Below are 9946 nucleotides of genomic sequence, written 5' to 3'. Positions count from 1 at the left end.
GAAATTGGGAAGCTGGCAGCAGCCTGTGGCATACCTGTCTGAGCGCCTGACGCCTACTGAACAAGGTTTACCGCCCTGCATGAGAGCAGTTGTGGCAGTCGCCACTTTACTAAGCAAAGCAGACAAATTCACTTTTGGCCAAGACACTGTTTGTGTGACCCCGCATGCAGTCCCAGCTCTGCTTGATATGAAGGGTACCTATTTCCTCTCCCAAGCAAAGATGAGAAAGTGCCAGATGTTACTGCTGCATCCGCGTTTGAAGTTTCAGGTTACCACCGCCCTCAACCCAGCTACCCTGTCCCCGGTAGGAGAAGGTGAGGAGCAGATGCACGAATAATATTTCAGCAGGCCTGTTAGTTCCCATTTGTTGAAGCAAACCCCCACTGGCCTTCATGGTTTGTGGATGGAAGCAGCTTTGTTAAGGCTGGACAGCGAAAAGCAGGCTATGCAGTGGTAGCCTTGGAAGACCAAGTGATCGAAGCGCAGCCACTCCCGCCTGGAACGTCGGCCCGGCTGGCATAAATAACAGCGTTCACCAGAGCCCTGACCCTAGCAAAGGGACAGAAGATAAACATTTATACTGATTCCAAGTATGCATTCCTAACCTTACATGCCCACGGGGCCTTGTGGAAAAAGAGAGGTTTGCTTACCTCCAAAGGCAGTCAGGTGGCGCACCCGCAAGCATTATTGCGCCTCCTGGATGCAGTCTGGGAGCCCAAGGCAGTGGCAGTTATCCATTGTTATGGACACAAAATTGGACTAGGAGAAGTGGCCAGAGGAAACCGACTAGCAGACAGAGTGGCCAAGGAAGCAGCCCGGGAACCAGCTCCAGCGTCAGTTATTGGAGCACTGGTCCCTGAAAGGATCTTGAACACCGCTGATAAGCCAATATACACCAAAAAGGAAAGGGACACTGTAGATGCTCAGGAGCTGACATTGTCCGAAGAAGGATGGTACCTTATTCATGATGACAGAATATGGATCCCAGAGTCCCTTTCTCGGCAGATTACTCAGAGATACCATGAGTCCACCCACATGGGACCAGATGCCACAACAAGACAGCTGAAGCAGTGCTTCTACATAGCCCACCTTTATCAACTGGCAGCCCAGATTTCCAGGAAGTGCCCGCTATGTCAAAAGAATAATCCCAGAACCGGACCCTTGGCTCCCCCGGGGATTCAGCATAGTGGAACTGCACCCATGGAAGACCTTGTTGCAGATTTCACTGAATTGCCCCGCTGTGGACTATACCGCTACCTGCTTGTGGTGGTCTGCACGTATACAGGATGGGTTGGAACCTGGCCTACCAGAACTGAAAGGGCATTTGAAGTAACCAGGTGCCTGTTATAGAAGATCATTCCCCGCTATGGACTACCTAGGTCAATAGGATCTGACAATGGACCAGCCTTTGTCCACCAGTTTTGCAATAACCCCCCATGCTAGTCAAAATGTGCAGTTTGATAATTATGTGCAGTAATTCTCCCGAGATTTTCTCTCTGTCTTAACAGGTGGACCCAGGCCCACTGCTGTTAAAGTTGCTGACCTCACCCCTTGGGTCCACCACACTTAAGTGAAGAAGGCTATTTTAGATTGGACAGTTACACCAAATCCTGATGATCCTCTGAAGCTAACCATCTCCAGAAGAGCGCCAGACAACCGCCCTGCTGGACAAGTGGATGGGAGGGACGCCCGCGGGCAGCGTCCCCAACGTAGAGACTTTTTTTTTTCCAGCAAATTCTGAGGCACCGCCAGGACTTTTGATATTGGGGCCAGAACCCTTTGATATAGTCACTCCGTGTGTCAGGCCTCTGCAAGGGTGGATATATATTCCTGTGGGTATATGTTAATATATGTAGAGGGAGAAGCCCCTTTCGGATACAGTGTGTTGGGAAGAAATCATGAGAGTATTAAGCATCCACAAGGACAGGTGGGAAAATTGGTTAAGATAATAGGCTCCTCCTCAGAGAGGTGGGACACAACCTCCCAAGAAGCAAGGCAGCTGATAGAGCACGAGTATCAGTGGGCCCTTCAGCGATAAAATAGATATGTCCCAGATAATAATGTCAGCATTTCAGCCACCATTGATCACATGGAAACAATGATAGCCAGGAACCCGCTGAAAACTACAGGAGGTGATCTATGGGGTTGGTTATATTTCTGGCTGCCTCATGGCAGTTGGCTCAGGCATATTGTGGTATTATTAGCAGGGCCGCTGTTAATCCTTCTGCTTCTTTGCCTCTGTATACCCTGCTTGGTGCAATGCTTACAAGGTGTGATGCAAAAAGAATTATGGCCCTTATTGTTCTCCCCCAGGATTATAAACCCAAGAGACCAGGACGAACCTAGAAGATAGGTTGTCCAAAAGAAGAGGAGGGAATTGAAGGGTTAATCTCAATACTATCTGCACCTAAGCTAACTTCTGCTTTTGTGGTTAAGCAGCTAGCAAAAACCGCAATTGCAAGCTGTGAGCTACTTCCTCTTTGCAATTACTTGCGCTCTGCAAACCAGGAGCTGCGCTCTGCACATGCTCTTTGCTGCAGTAACGCAAGAGAGGAACACACAAACAAGGGAAGGAGGGGGGTTTAGATAGCCATATGCCATATAAGGAAATAAGCTTAACCTTGCCAGCTGATTGGAGAATTTGAAGAGGTGGGAAGAGATGGGCAGACTCTCAGGTATAAAAATGCTTGTTTACTTGTATCGTTGTAGCCAGTCTTTTGGGAACGATCCCCCTGGCCACCTCTGTGCACAGATTTCAATAAAACTTTTTTTCTCCAAAGAAGAATCTTTCCTGGTGCTTTTTGCTCTCTCTTCGGCCCTGGGGATGCAGGCAAACGATTCCCTGGCAAGGATAAGGCTTCAGCCTTCAAAATGACAATTCTCTTTTGCCTCAGATATTTATCCTCTTTGTGTAGCACACGTATCAGTCGTAAATTGCTAGAGACACATCTCTAATCAGATGTTTTCATCTACAGAGCACTGTGATATGAAAATGCAGGTGTTTTATGAAATACCATACACAGTCAGGGGATGTGTGTTGCATCTCCATGTTTAACGATATTTTGTCTGATTAAAAAAATAAATATGAAGAGTTTACAGCAAGCTTCAAAGCGGGGTGGGATGGTGGAAATGTGGAGCTTGAAAACCTGAGGCCCATCACTGATGCAATTAAAACTGTCATTTATGAGACTATGGTTAGATCTCTTTGTTTTTTACAAATGTGACATTACAATAGAAAACTATCAGGTGCTAATTAAAGCTTGTTCACTCTACGGAGAGCCAGTGAAATGCAACTGCGGCCTTTTCCTGACACAGAACAAACCCTTAGGAGAGAATATCAGTAAAGTATATAGTCATATCATCTGCTCTGCTATTGAAATCCAGGCCTTGGCAGTAGATTGCACTGCTATTATATTCATTTGCTGGACTTCAAATACTTGGTTCATTTCTTTGTGTGCTTTTGGGGGTGAGTCAAACAGCCAGTTTGTCTTCTGAGCCCATCATTAGCAGCAGTTTGCTGCCAGAAGAAACCACTGCTTTAAAAACACACACACTCGTGTATTTCCAACATTGTTGCTTTTGTCATGTACCACTTATTACCAGAGAGCTGTTGATTTAAACAAAACAAAAACAAAAAAAACTGGCCACAATTCAGAGATTTGTGCAGGTGAGTTCTGCTCATTTTTCTTACTCTAGAGCAGCTTTTCTCCACTTTGAAGAAGAAGAAGAAGAGTTTGGACTTGATATCCCGCCTTTCACTCCCCTTAAGGAGTTTCAAAGCAGCTAACAATTTCCTTTCCCTTCCTCCCCCACAACAAACACTCTGTGAGGTGAGTGGGGCCGAGAGACTTCAAAGAAGTGTGACTGGCCCAAGGTCACCCAGCAGCTGCATGTGGAGGAGCGGAGACGCGAACCCGGTTCCCCAGATTACGAGACTACCACTCTTAACCACTACACCACACTGGCTCTCAGACGGATTCCCACTGGTCCCTAGCTAGCAGCACCGTAAGTCAAAGCTGATGGGAGTTGTAGTCCAATAACATCTGGGGATCTAAGGTGAAGAAAGGCTGCTCTAGAGGCAGATGAATGTTGCTCAGATACAACCATTGTGATCCCATGAAAATCAGCTAGGGTTTCAGTGGAACAAACCTGTTTGCTGCAAGTGACAGACCCAGAGCTTTAAAAATAGGGTTAGCCCAGGCACTTAAATGTTTGGCCCTGGTAGCTAAGATTTTACACTCTTCCTGCATTCTGTGCAGGTCTGTCTTCTGAACAGCTGACTCCAGCTCTGGCAAATTCATACTATTTTTCTAGCTGTAGCCAGAGACAGCCGACATTTTGCCCTCCAGTTGTTTTTGGACTGTAACTCCCATAATCCCTGACCACTGATCATGTTGTCTGGCACTGATCAGAGTTAGAGCCCTAAAACATTTGAAGGGTACCGCCTTGCCTACCTCCTCACTTGGACAACAAATTCCAGACGTTTCCTTCTGAGTAGAATAATGAAAATTCCCCAAGTATTGAATCGGGCATCCACTAAGGGCCAAATTAGATGTGGCAAGAAATTGATCAAATGAAATTCATGTGCATGTCTGTGTTGTGCAAACAGCAGCCTCAGCAGTGTGGGGAGCAGGGAAAGGGGAGATTAACACTTTGTCTCCCTGCCACGGTCTTGACAAAAATTACCTCTCCAAAGTTCCTGTTTGCATTCACAAGGGAAACTCAGCCATCCATTCCCAAAAGATGTGCATTAATTGCATTCACAGAATTAATATCACATCCGCTTTGGGTGAAACACTTCCAATGTCCCATTCCAAATTCATTCTCACCGATTTCTATACTTGAGAGTCATCCCCAGACTCGCAAGTGAGGGATGCTGAGGCAGTGGGGTGTTCCTGGTCAGTGATGTGCCGTCAGTGGACTAGGGGAACTGGGCTAGTTCCCTACAGGGTCCAAGAGCCCCACCACCACCTTCCAAAAGCCCATCTGGCTTTGGGAAGAGGCAGAAGGGCTCCAGGCCTGGTATCTCCTTCCCTAATACTGGAGAGCTTCTGCCTGGCTTAGGAAGGGAGATGCAATGCTCACGTGACCCACAATTGCCCTCACAAGCTGGTGCCTCTGGCCGTAACTGTTCCCCTATGAAAAATTTCACCACTGCTCCTGGTGGTGGCTGTATCTTACTTGTTGGGATAGGGATGAGATGGGGCAAGGCAGCAGCAGTGAGCTCTGTGGATCTCTGGGTCAGCAGTGGCATTCATGCTGGTGCCTTCACACCGGCAGGGTAACTGCTGTTGTAGAGATCCTCTGACCTCACCACCACCCTTTCCTTTCTCCATCCCAATGAAAACAGCATCACTGCCACCAGGAGGACGTACACAGCACGTACACACAAGCCATCACTGAGTCATTGTGCACAGCATTGCACTGTAACTTTAACATTGGCACTAAGGCTGTGGCATCCCCTGTTATTTCCAGAAACAACAGAGCATCTGCCTGTGTATGTGTATTGAGAGATAAAACGATAACTGGCTTTGTTTAAAAATAAAAACACAGTTCTGTGCAATAAGATTCAACCACTGTAGAAGTGTGTGTGTGTGTGTGTGTGTTTTAAAAATGAGACAGGGAAAGAATCCCACAACAAGTGTTCAGCTTAACCATTTTTGCAATCCATTGTCTCTGGCATGCATGCTCTCGAAAATTAGCTACACAACTACAAGACCCGAGACTAAAATCTTGAAGAGGACATTTGCTACATAAATTTATAGAATTAAGGGGGGAAATGGACTGGTTAAAATATAACATTATATTCATAGCTGCAAAATGATTGGATTCATGCCTCATCAAAATTACATTGTAGAAATTGAATGTAGTATGATTAGGCATTATTTTAGCCACTACATTACAATACAATTTGAAATAAAATGGCTCTTCATACCATACTGATATCAGTGTTTTAAATAACAAAGGGGATCTATTTAAATAAAGGAAAGGATTAGCATTTAGTTTCAGTATGAGCAATGCAACACCAGTTGGTGTCTCAAAGATTCAGGATTTTATTAATATTCCAGAGATGCATTTGTGTTGCCTCTGGGTACACTGAAAAGCCACTTAAACTGCACTTAAAGCAGCACTACAGGATCAAATTGATGTGCATCAACCATTTACAATAAAACTTGATTATTATAAAGGCATACATATTTGCATAATTACATGTTTGATTTCCCCCCTCCTTTTTGGGGATAATGCAGCATATACTACAAAACGTTGCTTCATGTAGAAAGACATCATCAAAAAGCACCATCTGCTGTGGCTCTGAATGCACTGCAATGTTTGAAAAATTCTGGAGGTAGCATTTGGAGGACCAAAGGGAAAACACGAGAGTTTTGTTTGAACAGGAGGCACGGCGTTGGTGGCGGATAGGAGCAGGCTTGGGAGGAGGGGGGCTGTTTAGGGTGGAGCTGCTGTGTTTAAACAACATTTGCAAAGGAGGAAGAAGGAGGAAGCAACATCTTTTCACTATAGTGCAAAAATATTTGGGCTTTGGCATTTGAGGAGTGCATTTCACATAAGCGCCTTTAATTGGCATTATTGAAAAGGGAATGGCGTTTGGCAGCTGAAAACGGTTTTAAAGGAGAACAGCACAAGGAGGAATTTGCCTTTGATGCAGCTGAAGCACAATCTCCTTCCTAGAGAATGTTGCAGAGGCGGCTGACTGCCTGAATACACAGAAATTCACTAAAACTCCCTGTCTCTGGTAAGAACACAGGCTCGGAATTCAGAGATTTGGGAAAGGCCAGTTTCTCCCAATTTTCCCCATCTTGGTGTCTCTCTCTTCCTCCATCACATGGCGTTCTAGACAAACTCTTGTCTAGAAACCCTTATATATGCTGGAAGCCGTTCAGAGTGGCTGGGGCAACCCAGTCAGATGGACGGGGTACAAAACAATGAATAGCTCAAGATCAGCTATTGAGAAGGCACTGGTAGTTCTAGAGGCAGAGGAGCCAAGAAAGCTTATTTGCATGAGCTCATTTCACCTATCTATGGATCGAGCCCATTACACTCACATCCAAAGTCTCTACCTAGTAGGCAGGTCTAAACTAAAAATAACCTGGGTTGCCCAATGTACCACCATCAGGAATCTGACCTAATTTCAAGCTTATTTTAACCATCTACAGTTGATGTTTGATACATTATTATTATTATTATTATTATTATTATTATTATTATACCTCCAGGTCTTAAAACCTACATCCACAACAAGTTTTGAAAGGTAGCTTCAACATTCAGGGTCAAGTAAGAACTAAATCGACTTTTATTCTTTTCTATCCAACTAGTTAACTTCATGTTGCATGTATATTTCTAGGTAAAACATCACTACCATTTAGGAATGGGTTGGTTTTGGTTCTTCCAGTTCCTCAATAATGGCCATCCTTAGCATGGTGCCATTATTCACTGATGAAATACAGCTGAGCCCACAATTTATGTGGGGGTTACATTCCAGGGATAACACCTAAAGCCAAAATTGTGTATAGTCAAAAGACATTGGGTTCAATAGCAGGTGGGATTGCCAAAGTCATTTTTCCTGGGGCAGAAAGAGAGTTATTTAGGACCTGAAGTGATACTGAACTGAACCCATTCTGAAAGCACTGCCAAACTTGAAGCACCAGTTTTCAAATGAAGCTTCCTGTTACTTCACTTCCTGTTTGTGCTTAACGGTGCATCTTTACTCAGAAGCAATGCTACAGTCCTAACCCCACTTCCCTGAGAAAAAGCCCCACTGGGTTAAACAGAACTTTCTTTTGAGTAGGACGGTTTGGACTGTAATTCAGCTTACTCTCAGATAAGTGTGCACCAACATAGGAGCCAACTTCTAGGGGCTGAGGTCCATTCGCCTCCCCCTAAAATATTTAAGGGAGCCAGGGCCCCCAAAGTTGATGAACATTGCCATTCAAATGGTGTTTGTGCACTGCATCATCATGTGACCAGTTATGCAGGGCGGGGCTTACCTGCCCCCCCCCCCATATTTTATTCAAGTTGGCTCCCCTGGTGCACAGAATTGTACCTTAAAACTCTACAGTTCTATGGAGGGCTTGGGATGTGGAAAGATTCCTTTTTTTGTTCGCTGGTTACAAATGTTGACTCTTCTATTACAGGAAGCAAAGCTCAGAACATGCCCCATGGCATAGTTAAGAAAACACAGCTGTATGGTGTGTGTGTGAAGATCTATCTAAAGGATCTCAGTTAAAAGTTACATGCCAAACTCTCTAGATTACAATATTGGCACTTGGATGAAGTGTCACTAAAGACAGCAGGGTGTGCCTTCACAAACTGAACATTTCTCTCTCTCTCCCTCTTTCCTTCCTTCCTTCCTTCCTTCCTTCCTTCCTTCCTTCCTCCAGCCCAAAAGGCATAGAAAGAAAAAAGGAAATGTAGTTGATCAACTTAAATATATATTATGAAGACATTTATATTCCTTTTATAGTGTGTGATTAAACTGTCTCATAGAGGGCAGTTAGGTGGCAGTCCACCTAAATAGGAGGAGCCATGAAATATAATGTACTATGCATGCAACTTGAAATGTAACATATATATACAGCTGTATTAAACTGCATATATAAAATAAGAAATATCATATATATACAGTCTATAACTCAGCCAACAGTGCATATATGACAGAGACCTTTTATTTCTCTCTCATTACTGGTCAGTTGCAGCCAAATCTGTCAAGCCACTACAGTACAGCATGGAAGTGCCTATCTGCAATAGAAGTGGAGATGCTGGAAATATGGAGATATCTTTAGCTTTCTACTCCAGATATAAAAACTGCATATCCACTTAGGAAACCGCAATCCTATACATACTTACCTGGGAGTAAGTCCCATTGAACTCCTGAGTAGAAATGAATGGGATACATCCCCATAGATGTCCCTCTGACCAGCAGAACTGGGACTGTTGCAGTGCCGCATAATAGCTGTCCTACACTCGTAAGAAATCAGTATTTTAGTACGATCGCTGTTACACCTTGGAACCCCCCGCCTCTTGACATCAGGCAGGCATCTCCACTGCACTCTTTGTGGCACCTGCCTAAAACATCTTTGTTTAGGCTAGTCTATCCAGACATGGGAAAGTTACATGTGTTTATCTCTATTGTTGATTTTAATTCATCATTTGAATGCTTTTGGTTTTTTATTTTTATTTTTGGCTGAGAACTTTTATGTTTTGTTGTATATTTTTGCGTTTTACAATCAAATGTTATATAAATTTTGTCAAATCAATAAAAATAGTGCTAAAAATATCCTAACATGGCAGGTGTTTGGGTGTTATTCTAGTAAGGTTTTGAAAGAAAACAGTGCAATTTAGTCTACTTTGCATGCTTCTTGTGGCAATGATTCCAGTTTGCTCTATACTGTTTAGAGAGAAGCTTATCTATTTGGAAGGTGATCATGATGCAAATTAGGGGGAAGTCTTATGCTTACCATTAAGCTGGGTGAGAGGCCTAAGAATGCTGAATAAATGCTACACCACCAGAGAAGATGGAGTTTGCCATTAAAAAAAAAAAGTTAAAAAAGGTAAAGGACGCCTTGATGGTTAAGTACAGTCAAAGGCGACTATGAGGTGTGGTGCTCATCTCGCTTTTCTGGCAGGACACTGTAACAAGTGCCAGAGTGCATGGAAACACCGTCCACCTTCCCACCGGAGCGGTACCTATTTATCTACTGGTGTGCTTTCAAACTGCTAGGTTGGCAGAAGCTAGGACAGAGCAACGGGAGCTGACCCAGTTGTGGGGATTCAAACCGCAGACCTTCCGATCAGCAAGGCTCAGTGGTTTAGACCACAGCGCCACCCGCGTCTCCACCATCAAAACAACACTTACAGTGGTAGAAGTCAACAGGCATGCCATTGGAAAGCTTTAAGTGGTATATATGTTTCCTGGTGATATTACACT

Source organism: Podarcis filfolensis (assembly GCF_964270895.1).
Source record: "Podarcis filfolensis genome assembly, chromosome: 6".
Lineage (NCBI taxonomy): Eukaryota > Metazoa > Chordata > Lepidosauria > Squamata > Lacertidae > Podarcis > Podarcis filfolensis.
This window is presented reverse-complemented; position numbering follows the sequence as displayed.